Source organism: Panthera leo, chromosome D2 (assembly GCF_018350215.1).
Source record: "Panthera leo isolate Ple1 chromosome D2, P.leo_Ple1_pat1.1, whole genome shotgun sequence".
NCBI lineage: Eukaryota > Metazoa > Chordata > Mammalia > Carnivora > Felidae > Panthera > Panthera leo.
In genome coordinates, this window is record NC_056689.1 from 35,646,421 (window position 1) to 35,671,040 (window position 24,620).

General features: G+C 43.7%; 1 protein-coding gene across 6 annotated transcripts in view; it reads left to right on the forward strand.

Annotated features, from left to right (window-relative positions):
- LRMDA (leucine rich melanocyte differentiation associated) overlaps positions 1-24,620 on the forward strand; it is a 1,023,531-nt gene that overhangs the window by 440,833 nt on the left and 558,078 nt on the right. Inside the window, exon 1 of one of the 6 annotated variants that reach the window (XM_042909271.1) lies at positions 13,857-14,184. The exons of 4 other annotated variants lie outside the window; for them this stretch is intronic. The gene's annotated coding sequence lies outside the window, so the exon portion shown is untranslated. One more of the 6 variants, XM_042909274.1, reaches the window with a different exon arrangement.

Sequence of the window (24,620 nt, forward strand, 5' to 3'; positions counted from 1 at the left end):
AATTAATTAGAACTGACAGCCGGGGTTTCTTTTTTATTTATTTATTTAAATATTGACAATCTGTTTAGAATCCGAGGTTTTTCATGTGGTCCTTTTCTTCCCTCCACAAGTCCTCAGCCCATTCCAGAGTGAGAAGGTAATTGTGTTTTCTCATACTGCAGGTGTCCCTCACCAGCCCCAGGGCTTTGGCCCAAACGGGCAGCAAATGAATTAAACTGGAGGATGGACATGAATATCCATACACAGGTGTAACCTAACATTTGTGGGGCTCAGGGTGACAGGACAAATGAAGCCTCTTGCCTGATGCTCCCTTCCTCTCTTTCCACCCCTTCTGTCCACCAGAGGCCTCTGCATGTATACTGCGACCCACGTTCCACTCATAGGCATCTGCTCTTTGGCTACACCTTGAACTTAGGGGTGCATCCCTGATGGATGTTGGGAGGTAGGACCCAGAAAAGAAGTCCTTGCAGTCCCTTAAAGAAGCTTAGGGCTATTAAGGGAATTTTGGGGTCCTGGGTACCTCTACCATGGTATAGTAATTGGGGAGTAGGCTGCAGGCTGGAAATGCCCTTGGCGCATGGGCTCCTTACGTCGCAGGGTGGGGGGCACATGGAGGAGGGTCAGAGTGGGACCCTCTAAAGAGTTTAGCGTAGGTCAGGGGCTCTAGTTACTTGGGTCTAAGGGCAGTATTGCACATGCATATTCTTTACTTTTGAGTACCTGAATGTGTACATCTGGAGTTCCCTCTCACTGAAGTGTGTTTTGTTCACTTTTGTTTGCTTTTTATTCCTTCACTCCTGTATTTTTTCCACATCTATTGAACACTTTGCCACGCTCTGGAGACACAAAGGAAAATCAGGTCTCCAGCTTCAGGGGTCTCACAGACTTTTCTAATTTGTAACTCATAATAAATGCTAAATGAAGATCTGGTCCAAGTTCTTGGCCTTCCAAGTTTTACTTGTATCTTGTTCTCACGGTGGCCCTTAACCTCCGTATCATGGCAGCAAGCAATACAGATCCTGTAGAGAAGTGAGGGGTGAATGTAGAAGAGGTGAGTGGCTACTGGGAATGCTGTACTCATGGCCACCTTTGGTGTTCCAGTGGGCTTATTCAGAGACCCTACCATCTAGCTAGAGATGTGCCCCCGCTGAATCCAGATCAGAGGCAGATAAAAGGGGGCATCTGTCCTAAAGAGAACCTTCTACAGCTGTGCTGAAATGGCTGGGTCCAAAGAGGGTCTGCTCTTGCTGGTGACCCAGGCTGCCCCTGCCTGCCACAGGGCCTTTTTGTGGGGCTTCTGCATAGAAAATGAATTCTGTCAAAATGAATACATCTTGCTCCCCTGTTAAAGTTCCTGTCTGTCTTTAAATCGGTGAGGGTGCTTCCTAAATCTTTCACCCTGGAGTGGAGGTGTTGGTCATTACCAAACTGACATTGACAAGGCCACGCTCTCAGAAAACTGGCGAGGACATCTGGGGAACTGAGCTCAGGTCAGCATCCGAGGCCTGGCTCTCAGTGTCACAAAGCACAGCAGACCATGTTGAATTTCCTTCGCCGGCTAAATTGGTACATTAGGGTAAAAACGATTTCCACATTTGCATAGTTGATTTCATTACTACCGCCATTATTGATGCCCAGCTCCTCTGAAAGAAAGGAGCCATAAAAGCAAATAAAATCACTTTGCGATTCCATTATTGGATAAATTACCACATTACTGCCTGCGTTTTAGGGCTAAAGCCATTCCCCACATTTGCATAGTTTATTTCATTATCATTATTAATAACAACAACAATAATGATGATGACTAGGATCCTTGAATGAAAGGAACTAGAAAAATGCCACAGCCCGGAGCAGTCTTTATGGACTAGATGCGGTCACCGAGAGTCCCTTTATCTGCTGCTGAAATACAGCCACTTTGGGAAGTGAACCAGGAGCTTTTCATAGACCTCGCGTTAAACCAGTTCAGATCTTGTGGGACTGGGTTGCTGTTCTGAAATAGTGACAGGTTACACATTGTAGACTACTGAAAATTTAGGTCGGGGGTCCCTGCTTAGCCACCTAACTAGTTTTGTCTCTTCAGGAATGGTGCTCACCAAGCCTCCGCTTCCTCATCAGTGAAATGGGGATAAAGATGATTGCTTTGTGATGCAACGAAGAACCAAGGAAATGGCAAATGTGAACACGTTCTGTAGACCATGAAGCTCCCCAGAGATTTCAGAGACTAATGTCACTATATTGAACATTGAAGTGACAGTCGTGTCTGGCATGTGCTGTAATGATGACAGGAGCTGTACCAGTTTGTCTCTTTGGCTGGGAGAATTATCCAAAACCTTCCTTAGATTTCTAAGCCATTGCTCTCTAAGATAAGAAGGGAAGGGATAGTTATTCACAGTTACCAGTACCAGTCTTTGATATTTACAAATAGCTTACTTTGATAACAAACCTTCCTGAGCTGATGTGGTGGCTGCGATATTGCACATTCTTACTCAGCGATTTCTGATTATGTCTATTTCTTCTCCTTGGCCATGGAACCAAGAAGTACAAAGTCTTTTTGTCTATTAAATCTGAGGTCCTCTAGCGAAAGGAAGGTCTGCTGGTGGCCGTCTATGGTTTGCTGGAGAATTTTCCCTCTGGTTTTGTTTTTATTATTTTATTTTATTTCTGCTGCACCAGGGGCTCCAAAAAAATGAATGTGTCAGTAAAGGATTTGACAGTATGTTACGACAGTCATCAATCCACCAAGCCCTGTAGCCATAAATAAGCTTCATACGCTGCCACACTAAAGAGGACAGTTTTTCTTCTCCAGGACATTGAAAATGTCACAGCCAGGGAATTGTTTGTCCCTGTCTCCACGGCAACGCCACTAGCACTTATCATTAACTTTCACACCAAGATTTTAATCAGCGCTCTTTGCGGCCTGAGACCAAGTCAACATCAGCCCAAATTTTCAAAGCCGTTATTCTAATTATGACGAGAAAGCTATAGATTGATGAGCCGAGTTTTCTGCAAGGACTGGTGGCAGTTAATTCTCGTGACCTGCGTGGCTCAGGGAGTCTCTCTTAGAGATGGAGTCTTGAAAGTTCGATTATTAGTGACAGCTTGTAAGTGAGAGGAGCCTTATCTCTCCAGAGAGTGTTGATAACTTGAGACAAGGTTTAACTAGGAAGTAGCGAGACAGTGGAAGGAGGGGAGAGAGAGAGGGAAAAGAGGAAACCGAAAGTGCACACTCTATCTGCAACCTGCGTCCAGTGTAATGAGAAAATACGGACAGGCACAATTTCACAAGTTGTAAATTCTGGTAGCCTTCAGTTGTAAATTCTGGTAGAGGCTGTTTTACTCAGCTATCTGATAATGTGTGAAAATATTTGTCCCTTTGCTTCATAGGTAGGGGCAAGCACTGTGTTCCAGAAAATGCATTAAACTTCCTACTCTGTCCCTCCTCTTTTCTTCTCCTTTTGCTTTGGTCAGGGGACCTCTAGAAACAAAAATGAGAATTTGCAATGGAAATGAAGTAGTAATTAATTTTTCAAAAAGACTCTTTCTTCTCATTTCCCTTAACTGACTCCCACCCTAGCTTTTTTTTGATTCAGTATAATCTCTAGAGCCTTTGGGTTTACAATGGAAGGGGTGGGTGGTTAGAGTGGCCCTTACAACCAACTCTTCTCCCTCTTCATATTTCTATTGATCTCTCATGTTCTGTCATGGCTGACGAATGTCCTTGCTTTCTTGGCCATGCACAGACCATATCCACGCTGTTGACTTCATGCCTCCTCCAAGTTTTCTCTTGGAAAGTGGTGCCTATTTCCTCTCCAGACTAATGCATTCTACTGAGCCGTCAGTCCTATCAGGATAGGGGTGCAAATCGTCCTAAGGGAGGGTACAGGAAGGCAGCATGGTGAGGTCAGAATAGCCTCACTAGAGATGCTCTGAGTCCCTACTCTCACCCCAGCTCCGCCTCTCCCTTGAAGAGTGAGCCTCTCTGTGACTCTGTTTTCTCATCTTTCAAATGGTGATGATAATATCTGTCTAGCCTCCTTCACATATCAAGTGAGAAATAGGAATTAAATTGCCAGTATTTAATGTGATCATTACATTAAAAAAAATACGCGTGCATAAGCCTCGGCTGTTGCCTGCTTTTTTAGTCTGTCTTCTCCACAGCTACAAAATGATGCTATTACATTTTATAATGTTTTCTTTTTCAAATTATTTTCACATGTTTAAAGCATTCACAATTATCTTCATTATCTTTGTTTTGCCCCTGAGAACACTGAGGCACAGAGAGGTAAAGCGCCTTGCTTGCGGTCACACAGCCAATTAGAGGCCTAACCAGGTACAGAACTGTCATCTCCTGGTTCCCAGCATGCAGCTCCCTAGACCACACTGCTTACCATATTAATAGGCTGGGATTACGGAAAAAAGCAAACCCAATTAGTTTCTGTTGCAGCCCTTTTACAATCCTGTCTTGTTTCCCCGTGTGTTTATATGTATGTTTTAATAGCATTCCCTGCCTTTTATGCTGAGGCTGCTCGAGGTATGTTTATAATGGTGGCGTAATTATAATAATAAAATACAAATCCATCCACAGAGTGAGCTCATTACTGCTGGCCAGGTAAACAAATAGGCTTGGCGTTGATGCTGGAGCAAGGTGCTTTATTTCTAAGGTGGTGCCGCTTTGGAGCACGAGATGGTTTGCTCATCCAGTGTAGGAGGGTCTGTGTTCCCAAAATGACTGGAGTTTGGGGTGCAGAGTTGAGCCAGTAACTGAGACGCTGGTGAGGTTGCCTTAACGTGTCTTACCCTTTCAATCTCTATTTTTCCCAGGCATGGGATGAGAAGCACAAGGGGAAATCATTGCTCTCGTTCTCTGGCTATAAGATCTTTCCTTGAATATGTCAGTAGGCCTTTTGGCATTCAAACTCCTGAACATAGTTTCTAATGTATACAAAAGGGAAAATTATTGTTATGAACGGAGCCATAGGAGAGAGAGAGAGTGTATGTTTTTTTTTTTTTTAAAAGCCTGTCTGTCCTTGTTAATTAGAAGTGCACATATTGGGAAATTAACTATGAAATACTAAAAATGATAAATTATTCCTTATTTGAAAGTATAAATTAAAGGTTTAGTGTATATAAAATTTGTCATGTTTAATTGCAAGTTCAATTAAAATTCAGGGTAATGATGATTTATACAGGTTTCTGTGTAATTTGATATTCATTAGCTTAGCCAGACACATGCTGATATTAGCTCGTTAATTATGTTTCCTTTTGTTGAAGGCAGCCTTGTGAAAGCAATCTGCTCAAAGTTTTCTAAACTCATTCTGCTAAATGAATATTTGGCAGCTGTTCATGTTATTGAGATGGTCACTGTGGCTTCATTTCACTCCTAGGCCGCATCAATCATACCTTCTCTGTGACAAACAAGGGTTTCTCATTACAAACCCATTTAGGAAGGTTAGGGCTGACATTAAAGACTGATTGCATGGTACTCTGCTGTTACTTTGCAGTAACATTGGAGTGGAGCTGTCGCTAATATCTGCCCCTCCCACATGGTCAAACTGCTTAAGACACATGGAGGGGGAGAGTGGATCACCACAGTGGCCCGAGGTCTCTCTCTGACATCGCTGCATCTACTTGGGAATCAGAGTTTGGATCTCGGGAGGAGGCCTCTCAAGGGAGCCATGACCCAGGCCCCTCCTTAGGCCTCCACAGTGTTGTCATACTCTGTGCATAGGTGTGGCTGTTGAGGTCCAGAGAAGTTAAGGGGTTTGCTCGCAGTAGCCTGTTGACTCTAAGGAATGGAGTGGAACATGACACTTGAGGAGGTGAAAGTGGAAATGCTGGACTGACTGATGAGGAGGTTTCCAGAAGCATCTCAGCTGTAGTGGCAGAGAACTGGAAGAATCACCATCTGGTTGGGAAAACAACCATGTCCTGTCCCAAAATACTTTGGAGGATTTTAAATAATTGGTGGATTTTTCTCATAGCTGTTATTATGTGATCTCACACTCTGCTTGGGATATTGTGGAAAGATAGGTAGGGATTGTCTTTACGTTTTGACAAGTGAGGGAAACTGAGGCACAGGGAGCTTGATTGATTTGTCTAAGATTACCTATGTGGATACTGGTGGACTTGGGCCTCTGGGCTTCTCTGCGTGTCACGGTGTCACAGTGAGCCCTCTCCCAATACACATTCATTTCCCATTTTGTATTCTCCCTGCCACCACTCTCCTATAAGGGAACCAGACACTTTGTAAATGGTGGGAATGAATGTTGCCTCTTAGGCTGACCAGGGTTTTAGTTTCTGCCCATTTGTTGATACCAATAGGTAGCAAACCTGCTTTGTCACAGTAAAATGCAATGAAAATTCCTCATGAGAAATTATCATTTGTATCTCTATAACTGTTTTCATGTACTTGTTTATTTTTAGGCAGGAAGTGGTTAGGGACTCTTATTTTTTCTTTTTTTCTTTGAGAGCCATCTCTCATGCACTGGGTCTTGCTTTCAGGCTGATGTTTTCCCTGACGTCATTGTGGAGCACGTGGCTGGCTAGCCGTCCACCACAGTTATTCTCTGTCTTCAGTGAGGAGCTATTGCTGGCACTGCACCTTCCAGCGCCCCCTCTTGCTCCCTCCCAGGGGGATCCAGTGGCCATTCCCACCACAGGCTTCATGATACTTTCTTTCCCCATCTGCCAGATGGAGGTGAAGGACTCTGAGGTATAAAGGTTGGTAGAATCACAAAGTAGAAGGAGTCTGGGTTCCTGAATTGCCACGTGGAAGGCCATCTAATGGGCACCTGGTTGGTCATTTCATAAGTAAGAAATAAACATCTATTCTCTTATGTCGCTAAAATTTCATGGTTTATCATAGTAGCTAGCCCAAGACTACCACTTTATTTATTCATTCTGCAAATATTTGTTAGAAATTTTATTCCAGGCCAAATCTTGGGCTAAGAGTTGGGGACCTAATGAAAAAAAAAAGATGCTATTCCTGACTTTAGGGATCTCAACCATGTAGAAAGGGAGCTACACAAATAGAAAGACTTCACTCCAGTATAGTAAGTTCTGAGAGAAGAGAACCCAAAGAACTTCGTTGTTTTTTGTTTTTTTTTTTCTGGACTTTTTTTTCTGAAATGTCTAGTGAAATAACAGATTTAAACTTTAATAGTAGTAGAATCTTTTAGTAGAAACCCCTCCTAATATTCCATATTCAATATTCCAAGTGAATACACGAGAACCTCCAATTCTTAAAAAATCTGAAAAGGCTATGGTAGAAATGGGGGCCATGAACCCACTTGGCCTTATCTGAGAATTTCCCCCTTGGAATCCTGGGGGCTGCATTATGCCACCTGAGAACCCAGAGAGAGATTCAAACCCAAAAGTAGACTGTTCCTTCCCTGACTTTTTTTTCCCCCTCTCATTCTATAGGTTATGGTACATGGTGGCTGTTTTTATAGAATGCTTATCTGTAGTCAGTGGAAGTTTGGTTGATGGAAGGCAGATAGTATATGCCTGAACTTTTCTTTTTTTGACGATTACTAGCTGCCTGACCTTGTGCACGTTACTTGACCTCTTATTGTCCCAGTTTCTTTACAGGTAAAACAGGGATAATAATAGTGTCTGTCTTACAGGCTTGTTATGAAAATTGACCAAGTTAATATACAGAAAGGACTGTCACAAGGCTGTCCCATAGTGAATGTTTAGCATTGTTGGCTGTCCCCAACCCATGTGTTAAAAACATTATATTTGTGAGCACTTCTAAATTTTTACTAATAAGCACAAGGATACCAGAACCTAATTGAACATTTGGGGAATGATATCTTAGTAATAAGACTATATAACCTCTGATGGTTGTGATTTCTTTTGGTTCTATGCACCAAATACTTCTGATGGTTTTCTGGAATTTAGGAGGGATTGAAATTTTTCCTTGTCATGTTTGTGAGAAAGTACATTGTCTTCAGGAGAAATTCCAGTTTTTTTTTTTTTTTTCTTTCGTTTCAGACCCCAGGCCTTTATGGACCTAAATAATGTAACTTGGAACTTTTCATTTTTTAATTTCACCACCTATGTCTTATTAATGCATTTTGTCAGTGTGGAAAGCCCTCTGGTGGTCAAAGTAATTCCTATGTGGCTCTTAACAGATGAGTGGAATAAAATCAAGTTCATGTAGAAGAGCTGTGTTCAAATTCTATTTTTCTCTTTTGCTGATTTCATTTTCTAATTAAAGAAGAAAGCAATTTACTTTGGAACATTTTAGTTCTAAAGTTGTCTTGGGGAAAATACTAGCAGGATAGTTGGCTTTATCCAGGCGAAAATTTTTAGTGACGGTATTCACTTTTTTGGAGGGTTTTTATGCTGTTGTCCAGTTTACCGTTGTCACTCCAGGGATGAAAGTTAACATTGGACACTCCAGCATGAGGATTCTTAGAACTTCATATAATATTAAAGCTGTAAGGGAGAGACTTGGAGCTTATCCTCATTTTCTATAAAAAGAAGCTGAGGCCCAGAAAGAAGTGATTTGCTCAAGATGTTGTCAGCAGGGAGCAGAGCCATGAGTAGAAGCCAGGTCTCCTGTGTGCTGGTTCCATATTGCTTGAGGGGTATCATAGTTGGGTCAAGTCGATAAACCCTTGGTCTCCAGACAGGTCCCAAGTTGGCCGGATCTCATGAAAATCAGCCAGAGGATAGTCCTTCGAGGGCAAAGCACAACTCATAAACTGCCTCTGGGTTACTCTGTCTCTTGTTTGGGAGCAAGACACTGTGTGGGATTTTCTTTTCTTAGTATACTATTGAAACTTGGTTGGTTGTATTGACTAGAGTGATCTGGCCTGCACAATCACCCTCAGCATATCCTTGCCATTAAACAACATTTCTTGGAAAGGATGTGCATTAATCTTGACTGTGTGCTGGCTGCTGCAACTCATCATAAAGATGAATGACTGATGGGTGACCTATGTCTGGTGTCCTAGGAGGGCGGATAACTTGGAGATGCAGAAACATCTGTTCTGCTCTGAAATTGGCAAGACAAGCTGGCTTGTCCCTCCTTTGCCTGATGCTATTGCGTGAGCTTACATTATTTCTCTTTGTTTGAGTCTTTGGCTATGTCTGGTGTAGGCGGGGTCCTGAGGCCATTTCTCAGTATACCCAGTGTGACATGATATGATCACAAGGAAGCAGGGGGGATGGGATGGGGGTCACTGAACCCCCATCTAGTATATTTTCCATTTCAGTTCCTATTTCAGGCAGGACCCCCTGGGAGGGTGAGTATCCAGAAGCTGCATGAAAGCTGGAAATTCTGGGAGTTTCCCAGAATCCTCTAGTGTTCCTGGGTTGTTCCTCTGGATATAGGTGCATTTTCTCAAGAGACTCTTTAACTCCTTATGTCTTCATTATTGTCCTCATTGCTAAATCTCACAGGGCAGGGTTGGTTTATAATGCTTGCATGAATTAGATAGCATTTGTGAAATAGAGAACAGCTAATAAGATGGGAATTCAATTTATTTGGCATGGTCTCATTTGGGAGGAGGGGTGGTGTGTTAAATCACTGTTCTTCAGCGAGTATGCATGATTTGAGTCTTTATTTTGAGGTTAGGTTCTGTGGCACATAGAAAATGTGGCCCCTGCTTTCAAAGAGCTTAAAAAAAACCAATTTCCTTTCTGTGAGTGCTTCCGGAATGCCTGCAGCATGCCCGGTGCTTGAGACAGCAGAAATCCATACCCCTTGGAGTAGAAGCTGTGGGTAACCTCCCATGTCCCCTCATTGTTCCAGTTTCTGTGCCCACTGTCCAGTCACAAGCCCCTGTAGCTCTTTGCCTTGCAAGCTTTCTCTGGCTTCTGGAGCTTTTTTTTTTTTTTTTTTTTTTTTTTTTTTTTTTTTTTTTTTTTTGCTTGTGGTAAGGAAGACTGGAAATGCCAGATAATTAATGACCCTTGGATACAGCCTCCCCTGCACCAGTGGCTGACAGGTGTTGGTGGATAAATGCCCCATCTTCCTGAGTTGGGATAGCTCTGAGGCACATTCTTTAATGTCTCCCAGAGTTGCCCAGCTGCAGTTGAGCTCCAGTTGTCCACCGTGGTAACTCATCTGGTAGGGTACCATGCACCGTCCTTCCCTTCCCTCACTTCCCTATCCTCCCCCTGGGGTCACTTCATCCAAAAGACTTTCACTGAAATCCTTATCTCAGCATGTGCTTCTAGGGGAACTCAGACTAAGAAATCTTTCATAGTCTACACTGCCTTTGATAGAAGTCAGATTCTGGTAAAGGCTGTAGAAGACATGCAAAATGCTGAGGTAAAGTAGGAGAGGGAAGGATTTAGTCCAAGTAGAAGGATCTCAGAAGGTTTCTTGGAAGAGGTTACATCCTAACTAGGCTTTTGAGGAATGGGTTGGGCTTTTCTTAGGAAACTGCAAAAGGGAGGCCAGCCCACTCTGACAGAACAGCTTCCACAAAGGCCTGGAGGTAGGAAGAATGTGAGAATGTGACGCATGTTGGAAAATGGTGAGTATCTGGTGTGGCTATGGCTCAGGATCCATTGGAGTTCAGGGTACATACGTTGGGTAATATAAGGAGAGGCTACTGGGGGTCTAATTACCAAGGGTTTGAATGTGAGGCTGAGACATGCAGCATATTTTGTGGGCAGTGGTGAGCCTTCCAATTATCCTAGCAGTGAGGGGTAGTAATTTGTCTTTAGGATGAAGGAGCAGGAATAACATACATGAGAAATAGAAGCTTGGTAAGTGTGAGGCTATTGCATGGTCCCTTATTGCTAGAGGATTTCAAACTGAAGAGAGGAAAGTGTTAGCAATCTGGGAAGTATCAGGGAAGAGGTGAAAGTTGAGTTGAGACTATTCATTCACTGACTTAAGGGAATGTTGTGGCAAGAATTTGCAGACAGTCTGCCCAAAGGGACCAGGGGCAGGAATGATGTGGAATCAGGGATCCATTGTGACTTTCATGGCCCTAGGTACATTGGACTTCGTAGACCCATTAGAATATTAAAAATTATTGGTGTACAGACAAATCTGTTAATATTTTCTTCAGCCTAGAGTTGTTTTCCTTTCCACTTCTGAAAGAAATTTAAACATTTTTGTGGTCCCTTGAAGTCTCCTGGGCTCTCAGAAGTGTGTGCCCTGTTCCTGATGGAGAAGTTAGTCTTGCTTGGCTTGAGGGGAGTGCTGGGATTCTATGTGCTTCTCTGAGGCTAAGTTGTCTCAACTGTGCTCATACAGATGTATGTAGCCTTCCAGCATTGGAGGAGGGAGACCTCAGAATTCATCCTCTAGAGATCGAGGGACTGCGGTGGGGGGTACATGCAGGACAGCCGTTCCAGGTAGACCAGGGGTTCACTTCAGGAAGTCTCTGAGGAGAGTGAGAAGGTGGAAAAGAGTCCCAGGGCTCAAGGAGCCTGTGTGTGGCTTTTTGTGTGTCAGGGTCAGGTAAGCAGGCTTGTATTGGCTGGTTTTCCCTTCATGAACTCATCCTTCACAAAGCTTGCCCCGCCTCCTGACTCAGCGCACACTTCTCCTTCGGCCCTACTGCCTTGCCTGTGCATTTCCACTGGCTTGCTAGTGCTGCTGGAGAAGTGCCCTCCTGTCTTCAGAAATGTTGACGAAGAAGAAGAGGTTTACTAAATGAAGTGATCGCATCTGAAAGAGGCCTGCGGAAAGCTACCACAGTGGAAGGACTGCCCAAGGTTTGGGGACTTTTTTTTTTTCTCCTCCTTTTCAAAAATAGTCAAAACACATGCAACACATACTTGTAAAAGGATGACAAAGGGAGAGAAAATTGCAGCTGGCAGTTGTTTGCGGCACTGTTATTGGGTTGCTCCTTAGCTCTTGAAATGGCTGGCTGATAATCATACGTGTTTTCCCTCTCCTGTTGGGCTGGGTTTTAGTCCAAGTTTAACAGTGAGCTTGTGACTTCATGAATCCCACGTGCTGAGGAAAAGTAGCTGCAGCTTTTTCTGGTCATATTATTTGCACCATAAGGGTGCACTCGTACTGCCATATTAAGCGCATAAAATTATGATTTTGGCGAGCAAGGAGATCTTTTAACACCTACCTGTTTCGGTTCTTTTTCCAAAATTTGGAAGCATAATTTGCTGAGTGAATGGTCTCTCCAAATATCAGAGCCCCACTTTGTGGTGAGAAAGAAGATTGATTGTTTCTCTTTTGTGAATTCAAAATTGGGACCAGCATGTCTTAGTCAAGATGTCACCTGGAGTACAGATCTCCTTGTTAGCTAACCACTGGTGTGTCCTTCTTTTCAAAGGATCTTTCTTTGTAAAATGGTTTGGTTTGTACTTGTGTATTTGGTACCTTAATTGCAGATAACTTTCTCCGTGGATGAGAAGTCTGATAATTAATTAGTTTAAATGTCATTCAGATATATAGGTAGACAGGCATTAGTTTAGAAACACAGGGCAACACGGTCTCTTGGGACTGTGGCCCACTGCAGAGGTCACAATCTCTGTGGTGCAATTTAATGGCAAAAGAGAAAAAAATCCCCCAAACGCACACATGCTGGTCCATTTAAAAAACAAATTATCGTCTGGCTGGGTTGTTAGTATGTCACTTCTGGCTACAAATACCATAGATTTGTTTTATGAAGTCAGAGGAGTTTAAAGCTGACCAGGAACCTTACTGATTCTTTTATATAACCTTTTTTATTTCACAGTTTGATAGAACTGAGGTTCAGAGAGGCCAAGTGATTTGCCCATGATCTCAACTTGCAAGACAACCTGGACTGAACTCCATGTTTTAATGTCTAAGTTTGGTGTCCTAGACTAAATTACGCTGCTCTCCCCTGATTTCAGAGGGACTGAGTGGTTGATACTATAGAGATGAGTAGACCTGGTCTCCTCAAGAGGTTGTCTATCCCTCTAGTCCTGCAGGGTTTGAGATAAGAATACAAGGAGCTAGAATAGCTAGCCAGTGAGTGGATGTCATGGAAGGGACCACACTTGATATGGACTTAATGAGGGAGCAGCCCTTTCTGTTAATGGTGGGTAAGAGAAAAGGCCTTCTGGAGGACACAATATTTGAAGTGGGTCTGGAAGTACAGGTAGGGCTTTCATAGGCACCGGAGTAGGCCTTACTGGATCCATTAGTGTTAATCATGTCCCTGAGCACAGAAATCTGCAAAGGAGTTAGAGCGACCTCGTAGTTGTTATATTCCTGCTTTGTCCTCATCTCTGTGAGGATGCCAGGAATGGGCATGGGGAGCTCTAGGCCTGTGCGTGTGCGTGTGCACTGACTACCACGGCCCATAAGGTGCCTTTGCAGGATGCTGACCCTGTAAATACCAAGCACCAAGGTGGTTAGGCAGGTGTGGGTGTGGGCAGGAAGCTCAATGCTTGGCAACAGAGACTGCCCGACACATGTGGCTCTTGTCACCTGAGACAAGCAGCAGAGGTGAGACAGCCTCCACCTGGGTGGGACTGATGCTTCCCAGTGCCTCATCCCCGGGATGTCTCCTCACCTTCACGGGTACTGCCTCCTGCCCTTGGAATGGAACCAGAGCTGCCCTCAGGAAGGCCACAAGTGACTTACAAAAACTGCCCCCACCCCTCCAGGGCAGTCTGGCACACATCCCCTAATCTTCCCTGCTTTTCTGAATCTTTAAAATAAGTTTTCATTAATTTTAGCTTACGGTGAAGGGAAGTAACCCGTGGCTTATAAATAATGGCAACAGTTTTATGGAAACACCTAAAAATCACCAGGGGCACATAATAAGAAAGTTCTCCGTCTCCAGGTGTGAAAACACGTTGCTGATTACTTGTTGAGCAAGACCCTGTCAGCTTTTTTATTACAATACATTATTGGGTAATAGTTTTAAAATTATTTATAGAAAGAAATCGAGCTGTGTGGAGAATTCCATCATTTAATATGTTGTCTGTGAATCTCATTAGCCTTTGTAGCCTAGGGGTTAGGAAGGAAAACAGAGTGGACTGTATTTTGAAGATGGAGCACTATATACACTTTTTGTCAGGGGGCTTGTTGACCTTATGTTAAGTTGCTTCTTTGAGAGTCTGTGTGTGTTATGGCTCTGGTTTCCATGGTATTTACATAAACCTAGCAACAGTTCGCAGTAGAAAAGTGGTGGCAGGGCCTACGGTCTCATCTGCCGAGGAGTGGGAGCACGATAGGATGTCTGCTCTGCAGGCGTAAATAGGGAACCGCACTTCTGGGTAAGTGACACAGTATGTAAGGACTGGGGCAGAGGATGTCGGCACCACCTGGGGGTGTATTGTAGCCTGTCCCTTGTCTCCACGTGACAGAGACAGCTCCAGTGTTCTGTGTCTGTGAAACTTGTCCTGTGAGTTCTCCCATCCAGCAGTCTGTCAAACAGCATGGCGGTAGACAGTGTTGGGAGCACTAGCTACAGTGTAGCCCTGGCCATGTTCTCTGGGTCTTGGTGGAAGCTCATCTTGGGAGTGCTTTGCTCTAGAGAACACACCTCTATGCTGTCCATGGTCTGTGCTATCTACTGACCCCACAGCTGGCTAGCCAGCTGCAGGCCTAGGGCTCAGCTCTGAGAAGGACCCACTCCAAATGCCCCCTCTAAATGGAGAACTGGCTTCCTGTATTTGGGGATGTAAATGTGGTCAGACCAGGGGCGTGCCTGGAATCTAGGGAGGAGAACAAATATCAGTTAATAGATCACTGTGTAATGTGATCTCTCTAGTCAGTCCTATGCCAGGTACTAAGAAAATGCACAGCCTTGGAGGCAACTAGACCAGAGGTGAGACACTGGCCTCAGAATGGTACATTTAGTCCTCATACCTTACAACAAGGAAGCAAAATGAAAGAAAAAATCAAATTAGAAGGGATTCATTGGGAGCAATCACAATAGAAAGGAGGGAACACTTGACTTTGAGCATAGCGACCTTGGGCAAATAAACCTTTGTAAGCCTCAGTTTCTTTGCCTATAAAATGGGAATAATTGTATGTACCTTCTGGGTTCCTGTAAGGATATAACGAGTTAAGGAAATACAACACTCAGAACTATGCATGGCTTCTGGGTGCTGTTGGATAAGTATTAAGGCTCACTAGGGTCTGGTAAGTGGAAGAGCTGGGATCTGAACCCAGGCAGTCTGGTTGCAGAACTCTTGCCTTAATTTATCACACTATGATGTCTCCTACAACCTTGTGGAGCAGATGTCTTAAGCTGAGGCATGAACAATGGGTAGTATCACATCAGGTAGAGGACAGAGGCTTTGATTTTGGGGGTAGCTGTTGTAGGATAGGTGAGTATGAGCATGGGGGCCTTCCAGGGTACCTGCCCTATCCTTGCTTTCATTTACCCAGTTTACAGATATTGATCAGACACCTGTGCGTGAAGGGAATAGTCACTGGTAAGACAGTCCCTCCCTCAAATAGTTGGGAGATGGGAGAAGACAGTGAAGACTGTGACATATTTGATGCAGAGCATGTATCCTGCAGAATGAAAAGAGAAAATAAGAGCTTTGTGAGTGTCAGGCATGGTTCTCCATACTCTCCTATCTTAACTCATTTAATCCTCACAATGGCCCTAGGAAGCAGACACCATTATTATGCAGTTTGGAGAGGAGGAACTGAGGTCCCGAAGGAGGTGTAGTAACTTGACTGAGGTCATAAGGGACAGAGGACAGAGCCAGACTACCAACCTGGGCAGTAAGGCTTGGATTCCTGCTCCCTAACCCTTCACTGCACAGCCTTATAGGGGGCCCATCATGGACAGTTCTCAAGCTAAAATGAAAGTTTAACTTTGATTGGCTAAGAGGCAGAAGGACAGTGTTTGCTCAGGCTTCGTTCACCTTGCTGGTCTGCATATCCTTATTGTTGGCACTAATTGGAAAATCTTTAGTAGCGTGGATGATTTTATCTCTGATAATGCACAGTTTTGCCCACTTACTGTTCTGAGATGCAGAAATTGTTGTGTATAAGGGAGTGATAGTAGGTTTTTAGACTCATTAAATCTCAGGCACTCTACAGAGCTCATGTCATGAAAACTCAAGGGGACACTCAGGAAAAGAAGCTTCCTGAAACCCTTAGCATGTTCTAGAAAAATTGCTGCTACCATTATAGGACTGCAGCTTTTGTGGAGGTATCTGTTTGGATATGTTTCCTCTGTCCCAGGTATTTGAGGCCTAGAGAAGATCCAGAGGCAGTCCTATGGGTCTGAAGAAATGTTCCAATTTGCTGTGGGTCCTCATGATGCTTCCCTGCCATGCCCATGTAGATGAGATGTTAAAAACTTGATTTTCAAAAATGCATTGCTTCTGAATAATTAATAATTATCTCTCCCTTCTTCCCACTCCCCTTGCTACTCTCTTTGTGAAAGTCAACATCACCTTGACCAAATCTCTTGAGTTGACCTTGGTCTGGTTTTTTGGTTTCTTCTGCTTGTATTTGAACACTCAACTTGATTCTCATCATGAGTCATATTTGGGGCACTTGCTCCCTCCTGCTCGGGCTTTCCCACATTCCCAGTCCCTGGGCTTGGTGAATACAAGAATATAAGAGTTTGACTGACAACCGGTCAATGCTATAATCTAGCCTATCCATATTTCTCCATGCATTTTTTTTATAGGCAAGGAAGCCAACAGATGGAGAGGAAAATTCCCAAGGTTAATCCCGCAGCTGGTTATGGCTGAGCTGAGTCCTGGAGCTATATTTTCTTTTCTGTAGCATAGTACCATATCCTAGATCCTCCTCCCTTTTTGGCACTAAGATTTTCTGTCATCTTCTCAAAATGCCAAAAGAAAGAATAGAAAAACGAAGCACAGCTTAGACTGGGTCTTACAGTACCAGTCATGGCAAGGGGTCATGGCTTGCTGGACCCCCTGGAAGTGCTTCCTCCTCACTGCATATGCAGCTTTGTGCGGTTGCAGGCAAGGTCTCCGCCTGCAGAGCTAACACGAGGGTGGGCAGGTGGGCCATCTCGTTTCACCAGAGTAATTTCCTAGAGAGAGGGGAACCGTGTTCTGTGTGTGGTCTGTCTAATGCCTCTCACATCCAATCACTTTAAAACCAATCAAATTAATAATGTAGGGAGAAACAAATGGAGTCACTCCTTAGATATTTAAGCTGGAATAATTTTGCTGCCACTGACATGTAAATCTTTAATAGGATAGGTTTGGCAATAAACAACAACAACAACAAACAGTAAATAAACAAATGCCAAGCAGCTGGAGACCTGGTTCTTTTGCACTATTTTAGGTTCAGTCATTACTGCCTGATGTTAGTTTCCTGAAACATGTATTTATTGAGGTCCTACTTCATATTGGGAGGTGTGTTTTCAGCACTGGGTCATAAAGTAGTGCAATATATGGTCTGTACTCTCAAAGGATGTCCACTCTGGTGGTGGAAGTTTGAAGACAAGTACAGATCAGGATATGTCAAATGCCAGCCTGGTTCTATATGTACACTCTGTTCCAGCCTTTCAGGGCTGGGGTAAATGATGTGTAGGGCTAATTACCCTTCAAACAAGGAAACTTTCACCATGAAGTATTTTCACCTGGACATAGTGTGGGGGGGCTGAATCTCTTCTCCTGTCTCAGTCCATTTGGAGAACTTTCACAGTAGTCATTGAAGACCTGTAATCGAGGCAGAAAAGAACTGTGGCTGGAGTGGGGGGCAGCATGCCCACACCCAGGTATAGATACTTCTGTCTTTTAGATCCCACAGGAGCTTCCTACAGTAGGAGTGAGGCTCCTCACAAGTTAGTTTTAAACCAAAGCAAAGCACATTTTATTTTCAAGATCTAAAATTTCAAGAGGAAGTTTTCCTACAACTATGATCATATATCCCCTTCCTCCTTCTGGTCCTTCCTGACTAAGCATTTAATATCTGATAAGGTTCCTATTCCATTGCCCCACCCCCAGTTTCTGTCATCCAGACTTACTAATGTGCCTTAGAAGTAAACTCCTTCATCCGCCAATTAATCTGCCCCCCATTTCTCCCCATTGACCTCCCTTTTACTTTTTATCTCTTCTCTGGCTCTTCTGTGGTGAGTACGAAGTACCAAATGTGAAAATCGAACAGGTCTTTATTCAGAGTTGGTATCTGTCTTCTGTGCATCTCCTGTGCATTTCCAACAGTGGGGGGAGAATCATAGCTCCTGCCTTCATTCCTTCCACGTTCCATCAAGCAAACTACTTTTTAGGGCTAATTCCTCCCTTTCAGGCAGATCTCTTACTCTTCACAAAGAAGCTACTGCTGCCCTGAGGCTTTGAATGGTCACCACCGTAATGGTCTTTTTCATTTTTCCCAGACCTGACAACGTGGGATATGGCTTGGTTTGCCATCCTCGATATGTCACAGTGGTTGAGATGACCTTGCTTGGTGGATAGTGGGCATAAATGTGCTGATCAGATATCTGAAGCCAGGAGAAAGATGTGGAACTGTCCTTGTTGGAAGCCTATAGTCTGTTTGCTTGGTTCTTATTGGCCCATTTGAAAGTTGCTTTCTGCCACCGTTTTATTTGTATGGTTAACCGTGGATTCCCTGCCCACATTCCCATCCTTGCTTTATGTTTACCCTTTGGTTCTGGGTCCCGACATCATGACTGTCTTTTTGACTTATATATTTTCTGCCATCTTTCTTCTCACTGTGGGCACAAGTCATTGACTCTTCTCCCAGAACTTGGATGAGTTTTCAGAATCTTTGCCAACAATGCCCTGAAAGTAGCCACCAAATGACTAGATTTATCATAAGAATTAAGACCTATTTGCCCTCACTACCTCTAGCCCAAACATTCATTTTCGTCAGCCTAGACCTCTTGGTAGACCTATTCTTCCCTCTTCTTAACATTTTGTTTTCTGTGTTCTGTTCTTCGTCTATTATTTGTGGTGGTGATGATGATGATAACCAGTGTTTACCAAACTCTGACAGTGTGCCGGAATATACAGGGTATTGTATATGGATTAATTCTTTCAATCCTTATATTACCTGTGAGGCATACTTGTCTTCATCTTACAGATAGGAAAATGAGTGCCCAGAGAGGTTCAGTGACTTACCTAATGTCACACAGTAAGTCATTGTCTGAGCTGAACCTAAAACACACTCTGTCCTTTTCTCCCTGCCTCCATACCAACTTCCTTAGCACCTCATTACATCTTCCATAGTCACTGAATTTTATTCTTTATCATCGTGGCTTACCTAAATACTGACTGTATTGGAAAAATTAAAATTATGGCCTCCTTAATAAAATAACTTTGAAGGGGGTGTAGATGTCTGCACTGGGAATACTTTTTGTGTGTGAAACAAAAATTCAACTTGTTATAGTCAATGAAGTCAATGGTTCAGTTAATAATGCCCCTAATGGCATAATTCTGCTCAGTGCCAGTGATGGATACCTTTAAAATCAGAGACTAGATTTAATGACAAGACATGCAGAAATCAGTGCTGTCATAAATACAGCTGGGATGGGAACTCCATGGGAGAGGAAAACCCCTAGAAACCACTTGACATACTGGTTCCAATCTCATAAATCTCAGTCTCCAGCCCTTCCTGTAAATCCCCCATCCATCCCAGCAGCACCCGAGCATTCCCTCCTGTGCAGCCTCTGTTTGCATTTCCCCATGGGTTTTCCGTGCTCACAGATTGCCTTGTAGATCAATGCAGTTACCCATGCGCTACTGGTGCATGGGAGAGCTTTATTCTTTGTGCTTGTTCCATACGGGAGGAAAATATTTTTAAAGACTCTTTTTTTAGGATGTCTTTGAGACTCCTCTAAGTACTGTGCCCTTCAAAGGATTGACCTTCTATTTTACAAACTCTCCTTCTTTGCACTTCTCCCTACCACCCCCCCACCTCCGCCTTGTATTGGAATAAGTCTCCGGAGACTCACTGTGGCCTGGGACCAAGATGTAGGCCAAGTGGAAACACACCAAAGTGATTTAATAGAAAAGGTAATTCCTATTCAAACGGGATGGTCCCTTATTCATTTCCTCGGATTATCATCAAATTTATGTCACCAGCAAAGGAGCTTTATTGAGTTTCACAGATATTCCTTTTGCTCTCATTGTCGTTAGTTGGCACGCTGACATTTTCATATGTGTCTCAGCTAATGCCTCAAAATTACTCCATCTACAAATGTAACAATTGAACAGATAATTTTAATAAGATTCAGCTTGACTTCAGACTGCACTCCTTCCTTTCTTTATAGAATGCAAATTGTAACCTGTTTTTAAAGCCGTGCAATGCAGTGAACTTTAATGGGATTTGACAACATCATATTAAGCACAACAACTACGCATAATGTACCGAAAAATTGGACGTGAAATTGGAAACATAGCTGAGAACAAAGTAAATTTACATGGTTTGGTAGTTTGAATGTCTGATATCATATTCTCTCATGCAAGCCCCATAAAAAAGCAAAGGATTTAACAATGGATATCAGCAGAAAGTGCTTTTAAAGTTAAAACTGATGGATGGCTTGTCAAAAAAAATAATTGCATTGGTTGGAAAGTCGGGATGCGTGCTGAGGGGGAGAGAACAGGATATACAGAGAGGATGATGGGAAGTGACAGTGGTCTGTCAGGAAGGACTGGCTGCCCAGAGGAGTGTGAAGTCAGAGCTATAAGGTGGCAGAGTAGAACAGGCTGTCAGAGCGGGAAAGTGGCTTTAATACCCTGAAAAGCAAAGGAATCCGCCTGTCAGCTTTGCTCAGCCGTGCTGAAAGAGGAAGGGAACATGGCATAAAGTTAGAGACATTAAACAGGGGTGGGGGGTGCGGGGGCCGGTGCGGGGAGCACAGGCAGGCAGTGGGAAGGGGATGTGGAGGCGTCTCCTGCAGTTTCTGAATATTTTCTTTTCTATTAAGATTTTTTTTTTTTTTTTTTACCCTTTCTCAAGGGCCACTGAATTAAATTGGAGGGGCTGGGGGTTCCATTTTGCTTTTGAAGAAAAGGGTGATTTAAAGCGAAGGCACACGCACGTCCAAACGGCCGCCTGCTGCACTGGCCGACTGGGTGGCTTTCTTCACGAATACACCTAGGGATGCCTCGGCATATTTCTGGCGTTTCACATCTACAGCCTCATCTGCTGACCTTTTCTTCTTTTCGGGTTATGCTGTCCATTTTCCTGGGGCCGACACTGATAGCCAGTCACTCTGGGACTAGCTTATCTCCTGCCAAAGTGCTTTGAGGACTTAACACTTTAGCCGTACAACAGGATCATGATTAAAATGCAATAATCTGATGATTTTTCCATAAATATTTTTTTGCTCTATCAGCATTAGGTTTTGAATAATTTATTATTCTTCCTTAATATACTCCTGGCGGTGAGGTTAATTTGGTCATCTTGCAGGGGCCTGGCTGGTAATGAACATTTTTATATCAGGCCTCGGAGTACTTACTCCGTACACACATCACGTCTTTACGATTTAATTGCCCCAGTTGCTTGAGAGTGTTAGAGTCTAGGAGGGGTTGGAATATGGTAGTTTACCTTATTAAAAATATTTTGTGTACCTGCCCTTACAAAAATATGTTCTGAGAACCATCCAGATTCTTGAACTGTGTCTAGCCCCAGTACAGTTCTCAGTTTGCTTCAGCAGCTTGGGGTCGGGGGGACTTCTTTCCAAAGAAATGAGTCTGCCCTTTGTGGAGGGAGAAGATGGTACCAGTAGGAAGTGACAGCAAGCAGCAAACACGTACGTAAGCACTCCTTTTGTGCCAGGCAGTGATCTACATGTGTATGTCTATTAACCCATTTAACTCCTATTACAACCTTTGAGGTAGGTTCTGTTAAAATTGTTATTTTGCAGATAAGGAACCAGAGAGGTTAAGTAACTTAGACAAGGTCACACAGCTAGAAAGGGGCGGAATTATGATTCAAACTCAGGCGTGTGGCACCAGAGAGTATGCTTTTAATCAGTGTGCTATGGGTGGGTGAGTATGTGGGAAGGCACTTAGATGCCAGGTTGATGCCTGTTTTATTTCTGTTGTTCTTGTGTGTCTGATGCACTATGGGAAGGATTTTCTTGGAAGCCGGCAACAACAACAAGTAAAGCAAGCTGAGCTGTCTAGGAAATAGTAAGGCCCCAGAGGTCTCTTCTCTGTGTTGGTACCAGCGTGACAAGGCAGGCAGGAGAGAAGAAAAGACCAAAGGGTGGGAGACAGAGCTGTTGTGGTCGCAAAAGCAAGCCAGCTTCCAAGCCAGAATGAAAACACTCATCTGAAATTATGTACCCATCACGTTCAGTTCTGGGTTGCAGTAAACTGCTTTCCAGAAGATGAGCACCTTTCTCTTGGTCTTCCTCGTGGCTGGCTGGAGGTGTAAATCAGTAGCCTGTCCTTTTTATCTTGAATTCATCCAGTGTGGTAGGACTTTGCTTATTAAGTAGATTGATTAGCTGGGTCTTCCCCTGTGTGTGTGTGGGGGGGGTCATAAAGGAGCATCTGTGATAACACCCATGTCTCCGGTTTTGCCAGGGTGTCTTGTGGGTTATGGTGCTGTGCCACTGCACCTCACTGCCTGGTCATGTTGCCATTAGTCTGCTTTCCTGGGCCGGTAACTCTGCTGTAAACAAGCAGAGAGGCTTTCTATTCAGTGGGCTGTTTCCCTGCCCCAGCAGGAGATTTTGTCGTCTTTCTCTTGGAAATCTCTGTCCTTTTTCTCTCCTGATACTAAGACATGGCCCTTCCAGAGTTCTGCATAGGAAGACACATGCCTGTCATTGTCTTTCTGCATCTTCTGAGATCCGGCGTGTCCTGGTGTGACTTTAAGAAGCCTCCTCCAGAACTCGATGCTGTGCTGTGGCTGCAGCAGATCTAAAAGCTGGACAGCAACACGGCTAGTCTCAATTTGGATCTTCAAGGGTTATAATTGGGGTTTGGACCTTTGAGTCAAAGAATTTCAGGGTTAGAGTGGATGGAGCTTAACTAGCCTTTTCAGGGTCCCCTCTTAAGGGTCTCTAGTGAATAGGAACTCAAAATAATTAGGGGCAGTGAAAACCATCTAGAGATAAGCAGAAAGTTTGTTCTTAAGATGAGCCAAATGTGTTCCCCTGGAACTTTAATCCATTGGTCCTTGTTCTGATTCCTGGGATGCAGATCCCAAGTGTGAAATCTGCACGTCATATAATCCACTGTAAAACTACATAAGTCTTTAGCCTACACACATGCCTGTCTTCTTCCTCTGCTGCTGTTCCCTTTGTGTTTGTTGGACATGCTCATAGCTGAAGAGGTACTCAATCAAAATTCTTCCCGCTCCTTCTTCTCTTCCCTTCTTTATCCTACTTTTTCTAACCTTATTCTAGGTAGATTTTATGGCACACCTACTCATGCACTGGAACTCAGTTACTTTCATTAGCGTGGTACTTAAGCTCAGAATTCAAGTATTAAGGGAAGGACCTCCTGATTTCAGGTAAGGGGAATAAGGCACAGTCCCCACAGTGACAATGCCAGCTGGTGCTGCTGTTTCCATTTTACAAATGAAGAAAAGGGAGCTCAGAAAAGTTAAGTTCCTTGCCTGAGGACACACAGCTAGTGAATAGTGGAGTAGATTTGGATTCAGGTCTTCTGACTCCAAAGGCGGCTATTTACAAGGCAGAACCAGTGTACTGGCTCTAAGTGCAGGGTCCAGAGCCCAGCAGGCCTGGGTTCAAATCCTGGCTGTAACACATACCACTTGATGACCTTGGGTGAGTTGCCTAACCTCTGTTGCCTCAGTTTCCTCATCTGTGGAATGGTGATAATAATAGTATTTCCCTCCTAGGGTTATTGTGAAAATTAAATGAGATAATGCATATAAAGCACCTGCCTGGCACAGTACCCGTACGTGATAACCACTCAATAAATGTTAGTTTAATATCATCATTGTCATCACCATTAGCACTTTTTAAACTATGATAGGGAGTGCCAGAGCTGTGCACCATTGGCTACAGAGCCTGAAGCGCAGCCTCCCAGTTCTCGTTGGGGGCAGTGACAGCAGATTCATGGGGTGGGTGCAAACCACCCTTCGTGCTGATGCTTTACACTGAGGCTGGGCAGGGTCTGGGAAGGGTGGCCGTGGCAATTTTTTTTTTTTTACACACTTCAAGAAGATTGCTGCAGTTATCTGGAAATCTATTGCTCGGGCAAAAGCAGGATTGCGTGATAGAATTTAAAAGGCCGGCAGCTGCATTTCATCCTTTTCACAAGAAAATAACCCCTTACTCCAGTGAAGCTAAAAATAAAAATGGCAGTACATTTGGCAACCACGCTTCTTCCTTTATTACCTCAGCAGTATCTGAATAAAATGTCTTATTAAGCAAGATATAAGGGCAATGAAAAGGAGAGTAAGTCAAATTAGTTGACATCTAAAGCTTGGTGCATCATAGACAGCGAGGGTAGTTACTGTTTAGTAAAATGGATTTAATGCTTAATATAAGTGCTGATATTTAGATGGCTATATTTTGGCAAGTCTGGGGAAAGAGTGGTGGCTTTTGAGCCAGTAGATCTAGGTTTAGTGCTTCCCTGCCACAAACCACTCATGTGGCACCAGGTAATAGGCTTTATCACCTTGGGCCTCGCTTCCTCCATGTACTAAATGAAGGGTGTTTCCTGGACCCTGATGGCTCTTTGACAGGATCTCAGAGTCACCCAGGGAGGAACGCAGTCCACAGGGCTCTGGAAACCCACCCTGTTCTGACAGGTAC